Raw genomic sequence first — 16,757 nt, forward strand, 5'->3', positions numbered from 1 at the left:
GCACATATGCAAACACAAAGCAAAAAGAGACTTTAGTGGCTACACTAATATGAGAAAAAATAAACTATAAGGCCAAAAGAATTACTTAAGATGCAGGAAGCGTTGCATGCTAAGAATGGTGTCAATTCACCAGGAAAATATAATAATTTTAAAATTGTATACATCTAACAGCATAACTTCAAATTTTATAAGGCAAAAATTAACAACACTAAAAAGGAGAATAAAGCCCCTATCATACTATTATATTTGTAACACTCTCTAAGTAAACAAATATATCTTTATCTATACCTATATATCATCTCTACTTCTATCTACATATCTATCCTCTATCCATCCATCATCTATCTCAGAAAGTATACAGAAGATTTAAACAATGTGATTAACAATTTGACCCACTTGACTTATTCAGAAAACTGGATTAACTATAGAATAAATATTCTTAAAAAGTGTATATGGAATATTTACCAGGATAGAGAATATAATAGGCTAAACAAAATCATATACCATATATTTTCTAACTACAGCAGAAACTGGAAATCAATAATAAAAAGTAAATAAAATTTTTCAAATGTTTGAAAATTAAACAGGATACTTATAAATTATGGATCAAAGAAGAAATTGTGATGAAAACTAGAAATATTTCAAGCTGAAACATCATGAAAATGTAACAGCCTACTTCTTCATATCATTCCTCTCCTGTGTAATTTCCAAAATGTTCTTTAAATAAGGTTCTTACTACATGTCACATTCTCTTTCTTTGCAATCCCAGTCAACAAAATGATTGGCATGACTGCTCCTCCTTAAACATCTTATATTTACTCTAAATCCCTCTTTCCCTGATTTTCCTTTGCATAGTTATACCCTTCTATTCAGTATAACAGTTAAAAATATTGAAGAGTGTGGACATTCCTCATATTGTAAGAACTTATCAAAATTGTTTTTTAATGTTTTTCAGAGGGAAAGAGAGAAAATCAATACTAAAAAGACAATAGAAAATATCAAAGACTTTTTTTTTTTAAGATAAACTTTTAGCTAGACTTAACAAGAAAAAAAGAGATAGGACTCAAGTAAATAAAATTAGAAATGAAAGATGAGACATTGCAACTGATATCACAGAAATACTAAGGATTATAAGAGAATACGAAGAACAATCATATGCTTCAAATTGTACAATGTAGAAGTGGATAAATTCCTTGAAGCAGACAACCTATCAAGACTGAATCAGGGTGCCTGGGTGGCTCAGTGAGTTAAGCCACTGCCTCAGGCTCAGGTTATGATCTCGGGGTCCTGGGATTGAGCCCCGCATTAGGCTCTTTGCTCAGTGGGGAGCCTGCCTCTCTCTCTCTCTCTGCCTGCCTCCACTCTGGCTACTTGTGATCTTTTTCTGTCAAATAAATAAATAAAGTCTTACCAAAAAAGACTGAATAATAATGAAATAGAAAATATGAATGTATCAACTACTAGTAAGATTAAGCTGGTAATCAAAAACCAACCAACAAAGAAAAGTCCCAATGGCTTTACTGGTGAATTCTGACAATCATTTAAGAAAAATTCATACCAGTCTTTCTCTAACTCTTCCAAAAAGAAGGGAACACTTTCAAACTTATTTTGCAAGACCAACATAACCTTGATACCAAACCCACACAAGGACACTACAAGAAAAGAAAATTATATCCCTGATGATACAAAAATCATCAACAAAATATTAACAAACCAAATTCAACATTATGTTAAAAGGATCATACATCATGATCAAGGAAGATTTATTCTAGTGATACAAGGATAATTCAACATCTCCAAATCCATGAATGTGATACTCCACATTTTAATAAAATCAGGTGTAAAAATCTTATGATCATCTCAGTAGATACAGAAAAAGCATTTGACAAAATTGAACATCCATTCATGGTAAGAACTCTCAACAAACTAGGTATAAAGGGAAGATATCTCAACATAATAAGCCTCATATATGACAAGCCCACTGCTAACATCATACTCAATGGTGAAAAGCTGAACTCTCTCCCTGTAAGATTAGGACCAAGACAAAGATGCTCGCTCTCACCATTTTTATTTGAGATAGTACTGAAAGTGTTAGGGAGGACAACTGGAAGAGAGAGGGGGAAAAAAAAAAAGAACTTATCCAAATCAGAATGTAAGAATTAAAATTGTCTTTATTTGCGAATGACATGATTTTATATACAGGCTGCACCAGAAAACTGTTCAAACTCATACACAAATTCAGTACAGTTGTAGAATACAAAATCAATATACAAAAATCAGCTTTGTTTCTATATACTAATAACAAACTATTAGAAAGAGAAAATAAGAAAAGATCCATTTACAACTGCATCAAAAATAATATAGTACCTGCAAATAAATTTTACAGAGATAAAAGATCTCTACACTGCAATCTATAAGTTGATTAAAGATATTGGAAAAACCACAAATAAATAAAAAGATATTCCACCCTCATGGTTTGGAAGAATCAATATTGTTAAAATTATCATACTACCCAAAGCAATCTACAGATTCAATGTGATCTCCACCAAAATTACAGTGATATTTTTCATGGAAAAAAGAAAAAAAAAGTATCCTAAAACTTATATAAAACTACAAAGACTCTGAATAGCCAAGCTAATACTGAGAAAGAACAAAGCTGGAGGCATTAAACTTCCTGATTTTAAATTATTTTATAAAGCTATAGTAATTAAAACAGTATGGTATTGGCATAAAAACAGACACAAAGAGCAACAGAACAGAATAGACAGCCAAGAAGTAAATCCATGAATATATGGCCAATTAATTTAAAAACAAAAGAGCTAAGAATACACAATGGGGAATGGTTAACTAGTCTCTTCAATAAATGGTGCTGGGGAAATTGGATAGCTGGGCCTTATATTATGCCATTCACAAAATCAACTCAAAATAGGTTAAAGGCTTGGACATAAGACCTGAAACCATAAAATTCTTAAAAGAAAACACAGTGGGTGAGTTCCTTTACATAGGTCTTGACAAAGGTTTTTTGGATTTGACACCAAAACCACAGGCAACAAAAGTGAAAATAAACAAGTGGGACTACATCAAACTTCAAATGTTCTGCACAGCAAAGGAAACCATCCATCAACAAAATGAAAAGGTATTATACAGAATGAGAGGAAAGATTTGCAAACCGTCCATCAAATAAGGGGATAATATTCAAAATATGTAAAGAACTTCTACAATTCAATAACAAAACAGCAAACAATCAGATTAAGAAATGGGTAGAGTAATTAAATATTAGACATTTTTCTAAAAAAGACATACACATGGCCAACAGGTACATGAAAAAGTGGTCAACATCACTAATCATCAGGCAAACGCAAATCAAAAGTACGATGGGATCACCTCACCGACTGTGAGAATGTTATCATCAAATGACAAGAGATAACAGCTATTGACAGGGATGTAGAGAAAAGGGAATGCTTGTGCACTGTTGCTGAAAATGTAAATTGGTGCAGACATTATGGAAAACAGTACAGACTTCATCAAGAAATTAAAAAACAGAATTACCATATAATCCAGCAATCTTGCTTCTAGGGATATATCTAAAGGAAATGATAATAAGATATCAAATAGGTAACAGTACTCTTATGATTATTGCAGCATTATTCACAGTAGCCAAGATATGAAAATAACCTTTCAACAGTTGAATGAGTAAAGATGTTTTATATACATATATATATACACATATATATGTACACACACACACACACAATGAAATATTATTCAATGATGAGAAATAAGGAAATCCTGATGCTTGCAGAAATACAGATGGACCTTAAATTAAGGGCATTGTGCTAAGTGAAATCAGACAGGCAGAGAAAAACAAATACTACAGGGTATCACTTATGTGTGGAAACTTAAACAAAAAATATGTCAAACACACAGAAACAGAGTAGAAAAGTGATTGCCAGGGACTGGGGATTGGGGAAAATAGGGAGTGGTTGGTAAAAGGGTAAAAAATTTCAACTACAGGTTGAATAAAATCTGAGTATCCAATATAAAACATGGTGACTATAGTTGATAACACTGTATTATATACTTGAAATGTACTGAGAATAGTACTTCAATGTTTTTATTCTATAAAAATTATAAGTGAGATGATGGATATGTTAATTAGCTAGATGAGGAAAATTTTTACACAATGGATATGTATACTACCAAACTGTACAATATGAATGTTTTACAATTTTACATGTCAATTATACCTCAGTGAAGTTGTGATGGAAAAAAGAAGTAGAGATAAGAATTTCCCAGTTGATTCTTGATGATCTGGGAAAATTTCAAGCTCAGAAGTAGTTCGTGGATTGTCTCTCTAGAATAGCAAACTACTGCCTGTGGGCCAACTACAATACCTCTTCTAATTTTGTAAATAAAGTTTTATTGAATCATAGTCACACACATTCATTTAAGTATTGTTTATGGCTGCTTTTGCACTACAGAAGCAAAACTGAGTAACTGTAACCATGAAAATATGGCTTGCAAAGGCTAAAACGTTTACTATATTCTCCTGTCTATGGAAAGAAAATTGTTTAGTCTAACTTGAATCATGGACTTATCCCTATGGTTTAGGGATAGTGTTGGGATGAAATTTCTCTGATTGGCTGGTCTATCAGCAACATGGAGTCCCAAAAGTTCATTTTTGATTTTTTTCCTTTGCCTTTGGGGACATATCTTGAAAGAAGTTGCTGTGGCCGATGTCGAAGAAGTTACTGCCTATGTTCTTCTCTAGGATTTTGATAGATTCCTGCCTCACGTTGCAGTCTTTTATCCATTTTGAGTTTATCTTTGTGTATCTTTGTGTAAGAGAATGTCAAGTTGTGTAAGATAATGGTCAAGTTTCATTCTTCTATACATAGCTGTCCAATTTTCCCAGCACCATTTATTGAAGAGACTGTCTTTTTTCCACTGGATATTTTTTCCTGCTTTGTTGAAGATTATTTGACCATAACACTGAGGGTCCATATCTGGGCTGAAAATATATTTGCAAATGACACTACAAAGAGCTGATATCCAAGAACCCCTCAAACTCAACACACACAAAACAGATAATCACATCAAAAAATGGGCAGAAGACATGAGCAGACACTGCTCCAAAGAAGACATACAAATGACATGAAAAAATGTTCATCATCACTAGCCATCAGGGAGACTCAAATCAAAACTACCATGAGATATCACATTATACCAGTAAGAATGGCCAAAATCAACAAGACAGTAAATAATGTGTGTTGGAGAGGATGTGGAGAAAGGGGAACCCTCTTTTGCTGTTGGTGGGAATGCAAGTTGGTGCAGCCACTTTGGAAAACAGTGTGGAGAATTCTCAAGAAATTAAAAATAGAGCTTCCCTATAACCCTACAACTGCACTACTGGGTATTTATCTCAAAGATACAGATGTAGTGAAAAGAAGGGCCATCTCTACCCCAATATTCATAGCAGCAATGGCCACAGTCGCCAAACTGTGAAAGAACCAAGATAACCTTAAATAGACAAATGGATAAAGAAGATATGGTCCATATATACAATGGAGTATTGTGCTTCCATCAGAAAGGATGAATATTCAACTTTTGTATCATCATGGATGGGACTGGAAGAGATTATGCTGAGTGAAATAAGTCAAGCAGAGAGAGTCAATTACCATATAGTTTCCCTTACTTGTGGAGCATAAAGAATAACATGGAGGACATTGGGAGAAGGAGAGGAGAAGTGAGTTGGGGGAAATGGAAAGGGGAGACAAACCATGAGAGACTGTGGACTCTGAGAAACAAACTGAGGGTTTTGGAGGGGAGAAGGGTGGGGGGTTGGGTGAAACTGGTGGTGGATATTAAGGAGGGCACATATTGCATGGAGCATTGGGTGTGGTGCATAAACAATGGATTTTGGAACACCAAAAAAGAAAAAATTTAAATTATTAAAAAAAAAAAAAAACCATGGAGTAGAAGAAAGTCAGCTCCCCAGAGTAAGGGCATTACTAATCCTTGAAGAATGGGGTGGGATATCAAGCAGATATAACTAATACATGGTCTTACACTATGCAGTCCAATCCACAAAAATGTTATCAATGCCAAGTTGATATACAATTGATAATAAGCAATTACAAGCAGAGCTTGAATTCTAAGACTGTGACATTAAGTGGAAAAAAAGGTTACTGCTATATATGACAGATTATTTTACTATTATAGGCCACAGATTAGAACTATAATTTGTATTTTATAATTATATATCTGACATTTAATAGATTATAAAGGGAGAATTTATTTTAATATATGCTTTAAGACAATGTTGTTATCCCTATTTTATCTGTGAGAATCAGAGAAGTTATGTGATTTGTCTATGATATAGACTTAATATGCAGAGGAAGACCAGAATATGATCCAGCTCAACATTCATATTGTACTTTAAATGCTCCTCATCTATTTTCTGACAATTACCAACAGAAACAACAAACAATATTGATGAAAAATGTCATAATATATATTCCTTTTAACACTATTACAAAAATTGTATCCTAAATAGCATTCATCTTTGGTCATTTCATTTTGCTCAATATAGAACAATCCAAATTGCTAATATCATGACTATATGTTATTTTTTTTTCCCAAATAAAATAACTATTGATCCTGGAGTATAAAATGCATGTTAAAGGTAATAGCAATAAGAACTGTAGTAGATATCTGGAGAAGAAATTAACATATTAGAGCTGGCAGATTCACTCTATGTCAAATCTAACTTGCCTTTTTTGTTGTTGTTAAGGAAACCACAGATTTAGAAAGGATTAATAACTTGTTAAAGGTTAAATAGTTATTTGAGAAGAAATCTAAGAAGAAGAGTGTAAGTGTATTATTTCCCACTGAATGAATGTGGTTTTTATCCCTTGGGGAATGTTGCCTGGCTCTATGTATTTAAGATCCATATGGCAATTGGCAATACTATCAATTTTTTGAAGACTTTGGATGGAATAAGAAACAATCTGGCACAAGGAACATTTATTTGAATGTTATTCTAAATTAATTCCTTATATAATCACTTATCCAACTATTGCAGGAAGATAAAAAAAGCAATGACGTTTCTCCTAAAATATATCGCTGTAGTCTGTCTTCGCCTAAACTACTTTTATTTATCATGCCTGCATACACCGCACAAATAAAATAATTATTTTATCAATAACAAGAAAATTTTATCTTGACTGAGGCTTCAAATCCATAGTCATAAATCTTAAAGTCAACATTTATCTGTCTATATCTCTTACATTTCTTACAGTGCTAAAATGCTAGTGCTAGGTAGTTCTAACATATAGCATAGTTGTATTCTACATGGCAAATATATTTATTGAATGATTAGCATACACATTTATTTGAGAACTGTTATTTATCTTTATCTTTAAAAGCTAAGTTAAAATATGTTTTGTATGCCATAAATTAAACATTATTATTTTCCCTTTAACAGAACCTCTTATTAGAAACCCCAAAGAAATACAAGTTATAGGTAAGGTCAGCAAAGGATGCTAAAACCATTGAAAGTCTGTTAGGGCAAAGGGCAGTCTCTCCATGTCCAAATATCACCTAACATATGAGTTATTAATTGAAAAAAATATGTATATACATACAAAATTTTTCCATGGGGAGATTCTAGTGGTCATTGCCACACCAAGTGATCAAAATTAGTGTCACTTCTGATGATACTATGTACTTGTACTTAGTATCTATGTACTAATACTGTGTATTTCCTGATGTCATGCAATATGAATAACACAGTATTACCTTTAAAAAGGTATTGCTACAGTCATTTATCCCAAATTTAATCATGTTCTGAAATCTAACTTCCAATTTACAGAAGATATAAGGTGTAGAAGAATAACTTTATTATATCACAAGGACATATTTAGACAAATTCAGAAAGTTAGATGTCTTATGAGAGAACTGACCTGGTTTCTTCAAAAAGCCAGTGTCATAGAAAAAAGGTAGGAAGATAATTCTATGTTAAAGAGACATATTAATTAAAAGTACTATGTGCATATTGATTCAATTCTGGTTTTAAAAATAGTGATCAGGAGCAACTGGGTGGCTCAGTGGGTTAAAGCCTCTGCCTTCTGCTCAGGTCATGATCCCAGAGTCCTGGGATCAATACTGATGTCCAGCTCTCCGCTCAGCAGGGAGTCTGCTTCCTCCTCTCTCTCTGCCTGCTTCTCTGCCCACTTCTCTGCCTGCTTGTGATCTCTGTCTGTCAAATAAATAAATAAAATCTTTAAAAAAATAGCCATCAGACATTTTAGGGGCAGTAGGAGAAATTTGAACAATAACTGGTAAAGGATGATATCAGAGAATGAATGTTACCTTTCATCAATATAATAATAGTAAGGTAGTTATGTAGGAGAAGCTTCTTATTCTTAGGCAATGATGCTGAAATTTTTAGGGGTAATATCTCGATATGTCTGCATCTTACTTTCAAATAGTCAGAGAATTAACAGGAAAAAAGACAGAAGAAAAAGAAGAAAAGAAGGGAAGGATATGATATTATAGAATAAGATAGAAGTTACAGGAGTCTACTGTATATTCATTCATATTTTTTGAATGTTTGAATTGTTCATAATGAGAATGTGAGGAAAAGTTCTTGTAAATCTAGGCTGGAAGAATAACTGCTACCTTCAGAACAGTATTGCCTTTGTCTGCAAGAGATGGTACATTGGTAAGGTAACCCAAAACAAAGATCAAGATTAGTCTTTTCAGAATGCCCCTGAATATACACCTCAACAACTATGTTGTTATGTCAACAGAGAGGAGACCGCTCTAGCTTTCCCTCAAGTGATATTAGAGCAGGAGCATGAGAAAGGAAGTTAACCAACCTTTTATTTATTTCTGAACCATTTTTTTTTTTTTAAGACCAAGAAAGGGAGCATGAACAGGGGGAGGAACAGAGGGAGAGAGAGAAAGGAGAAAGAATCTTTAACAGGCCCTCTGATCAAGGTGGAGCCTGGCACAGGTCTGGGTCTCATGACCTTGAGGATCATGACCTGAGCCAAAATTAAAAGTTGGATACTTAAATGACTGAGCAACCCAGGTATCCCTCTGAACCAACTTCTCAAAACTGACTCCAGTACAATTATTCTTTTTCCAATCATAAATATTTGAGAGTCCAATAAAGAGACATTTGTACCTATAAAGATGTTCTCTAAAAGGATTTTAAAAAGGAGGCTTTTGTCTTATACAATTAAAGTACTTTTAATGAAGTCACCTGAAAATAAATGTCTCTATTCTTCAGTTTTGATTATTATATGAACAAAGGGTTATATTAGAAATAAATCACAATCCTCTCACTTTGTCACTAGAATGATTTAATAGATACATACTGTAAGATTTTTAACTGACTGATAAAAATACTCAATTCCAGGAATTATGTTTTATTATAAATCTTAGCCTTTGATATTGTTTCCCAAAGAAAATGCTCGAATGATTTTCAATTCCCAAGGGCCAAATTCTGCTGTCAGTTATCCATGCATGGCTCCCATTGACTTCAATGGCTTTCATTGACTACCATGGAAGTAAGCCAAATTCCACTGGAGGATGTGTGCATGCAACTCTATTTGAAGTTAGTGGGGGTCACATACATATCCTAGGGCAGAACTTGGCCCAAGGATTCTATACTAATCAATTGCTGTCTTAGCATGCAAAACAATGGAAAAAATATTGCCACTACAAAAGTAAACCAAATGTTAAAGACAGCTCTCCAAGAGAAATCTAGAAAAGACTTCTTAAAGAAATATAAAAACATTGTCATGCCATTACTTCTCTGCTGGAGACTGAAAACAATTAGGATTCTAATAAGATATATGTTGCAATGAAAAATTTTCCTCTCACAAAACAAACTGAGGGTTGCCGGGGGGAGGGGGTTTGGGAGAAGGGGGTGGGATTATGGACATTGGGGAGGGTATGTGATTTGGTGAGTGCTGTGAAGTGTGTAAACCTGGTGATTCACAGACCTGTACCCCTGGGGATAAAAATATATGTTTATAAAAAAAAAAAAAATAAAAAAATAAAAAATAAAAATTTTCCTGGATTATACAGCATTCTCACATGGATCTGGCCCACTCAAGACTCTGGCCCATTTCAAACTTTGGCTTTTCCTTCTGTGAGTGTGTTGATCTCTTGACCTTTCTCCAAGCTTAGCTCCCACAGTTTATTTTAAAAATGGTGTTCATGTCTTTTATATAAATACAATACTAAAAGAGGATAGTGAGTTTGGAACCTTCTCTTGTTTTTTTCTGAATTAGTTCCCCAACACAGGCTACTAGCTGAAGGTATCAAATAAGCACAGCGTAATTATTATAGTAGGGAGAAACATAACAATGATCATTTTTATCTATAATTTTCATCTTTTTTCCAAACTTCTTTCCCTGTCTGGATGACAAATGAGCCCAAATATGTTTTCTTTATTTGTATAAACAAAGAATGTTGTGAATTATGCCTCTTTGTTACTACCTTAGCAATACTTCATTTTTTTAAAGGCAAGAGGTGCTGATTTTTCATTTCTTCTCAAGCTAAAATGCATACAAAAGAGAGTACATATCCCAAATGTATTTATGAATTTTTACAAAATGAACATGGTAATGTAATTACTACCAGATGAAGAAATTATCATGACTGGCACCGCAAAAGTCTTCCTGGTTCACCTTCCCAATTATTACTCTCTCAAAGGTAATGATTATTCTGGTTTCTTACTCACACATTAATGAAAAAGACTGGAGTGTTTCCAGAATCTCTCCTGTTTATGTTTCCTGCCTGTTATGACTGAAAAATCTCAGGTTTGCTTTTTAGCCTTTTTTTTTTTTTTTAAGATTTTATTTATTTATTTGACAGAGAGAGAGAGATCACAAGTAGGCACAGAGACAGGGGGAAGCAGGCTCCCCGCTGAGCAGAGAGCCCGATACAGGGCTCAATCCCAGGACCCTGAAATCATGTCCTGAGCCAACGGCAGAGGCTTAACCCACTAAGCCACCCAGGTGCCCCTGCTTTTTAGCCTTTTATCTGTACCTTTTAATTCAGCCATCTTGGTCCAGAAGACCATAAAAATAAGCAGATTTTTCAAATTAATAGGAATATGGACTGTCAGACTCATTGATCTGTGTTCTCTTATCTCTGAGATTTTGGCTTCTGAAGTCCTGGCTGCATTGGTAACCCTAAACTCCAGTTGTGTGCCCCTGAAACCATGAGGCAGCTGAGAGGTTTGAATGACCACTTCAGACTTGGGCCCTTGGGTCACTACTTATTGAACCAGAAATATATTATGTGGAAAAATGATGGCAAAGGGTGGACTCATCTCAATTTGTTCTTCTTCTCTTTAGAATCTTTGATCCTCAAAGCCAGTCGGCCTTGACTATTCTCCAGGACTTTAAAGAGCTTTCAGAAAGATTACTTATTCATCTTTATAGTTATTTTCAGTGAGAAGATTGATTTGGTATAATCTAGTCCATCATATTCAAAACTACAAGTGTCTTCTTCGGCTCTTTACAATTCTCTCTTTTTAAATCTCAATTCCAATATAGTTAACACAGAATGTTATATTAGTTTCAGGTACACAATATACTGATTCAGCAATTCCAGACATCATCCCAGTGCCCATCACAACAAGGGCCTCCTGAATCCACATCATCTATTTCACCCATTTTCCCACCCACCTCCCCTCTGGTATTCATCATATAAGTTTGTTCTCTATAGTTGAGGCTGTTTCTTGTTCTCTCTCTCTCTCTGTCCCTCTTCACCTCTGCTTGTTTGTTTTGTCTCTTAAATTCCACATAGAGTGATATTCTATGGTATTTGTCTTTCTGCGACTGACTTACTTTGCTTAGCATTATGCTGTCTAGCTCTATCCATGTCTTTGCACGTGGAAGATTTTATTCTTTTTTATGGCTTAATGATATCCATATGTGTTTTTAAAAATGCTATTTTTAAATGCAATCAACTAAATTGATTTTAATGATCTTTAATTTGTTATTAACTAAAAGTTGTGAACTCCTTGAGCCTAAACTAACTTTTTATTTTATTCATAACCAAGTGTCCCCTGGGTCCAGAATTATGCTAGCATATTGCAGGTGATTAATAAATATTTGAGGCCTGAACAAACCTTATAGACATACCTCATGGATCCTGGTTGGTCCAGTGAAGACATCATTAGAAACAAATTGCTAACTGAACTAAATCTATTTAGGGTCATTGTAACATGATTCTTATGGAAATGTATTTCTGAAATACAACAGTAATTTCTTATCATTGTTGCTCAAAGACTAGAAATATCTGTGCAGTTTTAAATTTCATGATTATATTTCATAACATTATTGAATTATAAGTGACATACAGTGAAATGCACATATTTGATGAGTTTTAACATATGTGTAAGCTTTTGAAACCAACACCATGATCAGAATAATGACTTCATCCACCATCCCTAAAAGTTTCTTTGTCCCTTCTATAATACATACCTCCCTCCACTCCCATCCTCAGGCAACAACTTGTTTGACTTCTGTCACTGCTTAGTTGCATTTTCTAGAGTAATCAAATCACTTAGCATAATTATTTTGAGATTTATCCACATTGTTGTAAATGTAGATGGTTCATATTTATTGTTGAATTGTATTCTATTACATGGATGTGCTATATTTTATCCATTCACCAGTTGATGGACATTTAAGTTTTTCCTTCTTGGGACTGTTAGAGACAAAGGTGCTATGAACATTTATGTACAAGTCTTTGAATATATGCTTACACTATAAAAAGAAGTGGGATGACTAGGTCATACAGAAGGTTTATAAGGAAGCTTTTTAAGAAACTACAAAATGGTTCCCCCAAATGGTTTCCAAAGTGATAGATAGCACCATTTTACATTTCTTCAACAGTATGCAAGTGTTCCACTTGCTCTGCATTCTTACTAACAATTTCTTATTCTTTTAATTTTAGCTACTCCAATGAGGTGTGGAATTGAGGTAGTTTGAGCAAGCATTCCTCTGCACCATTCCAGTTACTTAATAAAACAGCATACTGTTTAAGAGTCTAGCTCTGCAGTTATACGCACGTGATTTCAACATGTTTCTCTCTATTTATATGAACTCAGAGGAGTTATTTAATATCTTAGAGTCTCAGTTTACAAATATCTTATTTAGATATATTATATAAATATCTCATTTAGATATTTATATAATATCTAATTTCTGGAGATGCTGTAAACTCTATTAAAGAAGAATATCTTATAGTATTGCTTCTCTTTCCTCTTTCCCTCTCTTATTTCCATATAGATATCTCTCCAAAATCATAACAAAATTTCAAAAGCATTTCACTTTCACTCTCTATAAAATAAAACTAGTCATACACACTGTTCATATTAGCTTTAACCATAGTTGACTTAAACCACATTTAAAAAAATATAGTCAGTGTGAAATCAAATTAAATAAATCCTTATTTTCTCTTTCCTTCTTATCAGTTCTTTCTTTTTACTTCTCTCAAAACTCAGTGATTTGTTTTTTAAAAGGTCTGGTCATGCACCAGATTAAAAGTTGAGTTCTTATTTATCAAAATTTTTGGCCTACCATGCTTTTTTTTCCTCTCTGAATAATGCCTTCCTCGAAATAGCTACAATAATAATTTTATTTCAGATTAAAAAGAAACTTATAATGCTGTGTGTTTCAAAGGAGCATTAAAGTTATATGAAAGCATTAAAATTGAAAAAATATGAATAAATCAATATTTACAAACATGAGAAAGTCATTTAATTGGCATCTCTTTAATAGATTGCAATTAATCAATTTTTATGTAATTAATGTTCAAAGTTTAATAAATTATTACCAAAAACACATGAGATGGAAGTTATGGCAAAGAGAACATACAACCCTTATGCTACAAATTTGAATAATTTTGAAAGAATATACAGTTCTTGTTAACTGCAGTTAAACTCACTCTTTTGAAACACCACAAATTCTGATAGTTTGCAATTTAATTCTATTTGGAGAAGTAATAGGTCATAATAAAGCAGAGATTCTTGATTAGCATTGATGGTTGATTTTCAATGGTTGCCATCTCTTATCAAATAACAGCAAGTTTTCAAGTTAAGAGTGTATTCTTTTGTCACATGCATTCCATATAATATATTTTTAAACTCCTTGTTTACCTTTAATATGAATAGTTCTATGTAATAATTTGTTGCTAATATAGGTTTTCCAGTGCCTCACAATTGGAAGAGGGTTTCACCACTTGAGTTTGTCTTTCTTGCTATCTCTTTCTTTATCTCTACCTCCGGAAAGCACAGGATAGTAACACAAAGTCTGTAAGTAAAGAAAGGGTTTGTGAACCATACACTGATACTGTATTATCTTCTTAACCATTTTTCATTTGACACTCCTTGCTTAAGATTAATTCACACTGTCTTCTGAAATTTTAATTCAACTCTAGCCTACAAATATTTGCACATGAATAGCTCTTGGGCTGAGTAGAAATGCAAAAGAGATACTATATTTTGTCAGAGCTAAGATATCATCTATCATAAGATGCGTGAATATATGTACCACTAAAGAAGAAAAAATGTTGCCAATTAAATCATGGCACAATTAAAAAGTGCTGCTGATTATAGAGTGCATCCCAAATTCAGAGATGAAAGAAATTAAAGGAAATAGTCACGTTAAAATTCAGTGAAATATGGCTTCTGTGCAAAGCTTGCCTCTTGCCACATGAAGTCAAATGAGTTATTTAACTCCACCATACTTCAGCTCTTTCACCTCTAAGATGAAGATAATAATTACTTCTTGGTTGAAAGGATGAAGGGAAATATGTGCATGTGAAACTATTAATGCTGTGACTGCCACACAGTAAGCTGAAAATAAGTAATCTACTACTGCTATTCTACTTTTTAAAAAATTAAGCTAAGAGAGCCAAAAACTAGAAAGTAATTTAAAGTAGCATAAATATAATAAAGAAATTGTGATTAGGCAATAGGTACATTAAATAGTTGGGCAAGGTAGACACAACAAGTAAACTAGAAAGCTTGACAAAAGGGTTCTAATTTACATAGGCAACATAGAAGAATGAGAATCCCATGTGATAAAAACAGAGTGAGCAAAACCACAGGGGGAGTAAGTGTGATACTCAGAGTGAGTTACAGATGATCATTGACAGCCAAGTTTTCTTCTTGACTCTCCTCAACAGCTATGAGTCTTCAAACAAATCCCTGCTCTCTTGGCCTCGTTTTTCTCATCAAAAAGTCATTTTTGTGAGCTCTTCTACCTCTAAAATTTCTCATGTCCATGGATGTACAGAGAGAGGAAAAAAAGTTAAACTTTCCAGAATGGAGGGTTAACACTGAAGTGAAGTAGGAAACCAGGTTCAATATCATACTACAGATGAACAGCTTTTACCCACGATAAATGTGCAGATGTGATATAGTTTATTACATTCATTTTTACTATTCTATTGTTCCCAGTAATATTATTAGTGAGAGTATATAAATATAGACATATGTATATACACGTATTTTCACATATGTTGATAGATAAAGCAAATTGTGGAAACTTTTATAGTACAAAGAATTCTGTTTCTAGAAGTCTTAAAATGAAGTATTCCTTTTAAATATCCTGCTTGAGTTACTACAGATATTATAAATAATTTTTTAATTTTCAAAATACAATAACATTTACTGATGATATTCTATTTAAAATAATTTATATTTTAATTGATGAATAAGAGCAAATTTAGGAACTTTGGGGATTATTTCAAAAATATCATTTTTTCCCCCAGTGATATGTGGAACTGTCAATTTATGAGCTTGCTGGTGAAACTTCCATATACAGATGAGGACATATAACAGCAAAAATTACTATTTCTGTTATGTTAATACACATGAAAGAACACATGATTTCTCAATCCAAATATTTAATTTTCAAAAATGGTGTTTTATTACTCTAACAGATGAAATCCCAAAAAGAAATCATGCACAGTATTGGTATGGGAAATGGCAGTGAGTGAAAAACAAAGAAGGTAATGCAAAGAACTACCTCACTGTGGAGATAGCTTTGTAGATTATGGGACATAGAAAAATACCTTTCTTCCCCCTCTTGAGTTTAACTCTACTATCCATGAGGATGAATATTTGACCTTGGGGAAATGTGTGCATGTGTGCATGCATGTGCCTGTGCGCATGTGTGAGATTTGGGAGTTATTCATTGGTCATCACTATGAAAGAGAGAAGCCGGTTGCCTTGGAGCTCCACCCCCAAAAGGAGCACAGGGTGACAAGTGAGGGTCATGGGTATAAGCACTTCAGAGCTACTGAGTCTTTAATTCCCCTGCCCTGCAGCTGGGGGCAGCATACCAAACCCTTAAAAAAAAAAAAAAAAAAAAAAATAGAAAACATACACTGTAGGAGAGACCGGGAAGGGTACTTTGCTTGGAGGTTTCATTTCTATCTTGGCCGGGACCATGGGACTTGAGTGCTAAGGTGATCTCTCTCTGTTCTGTTCCGAATTGTTTTCCTTCAAAATTCATAGGTTGAAGTTTCAACCACTGATGTGATTGTATTTGTAGATAAGGCCCATAGGAGGTAAAGGTTAAATGATTTTGTAAGGGTGGGTCTCTAATCTTATAGAATTGGTGAATCTGTAAGAAGAGGGAGAGAGATATTTCTATGCACATGCACTAAGGAAAGGCTATGTGAGCCTGTGGTGGGAAAGCAGCCATCTGCAAGTC

This window comes from Mustela nigripes, chromosome 5 (assembly GCF_022355385.1).
Source record: "Mustela nigripes isolate SB6536 chromosome 5, MUSNIG.SB6536, whole genome shotgun sequence".
Lineage (NCBI taxonomy): Eukaryota > Metazoa > Chordata > Mammalia > Carnivora > Mustelidae > Mustela > Mustela nigripes.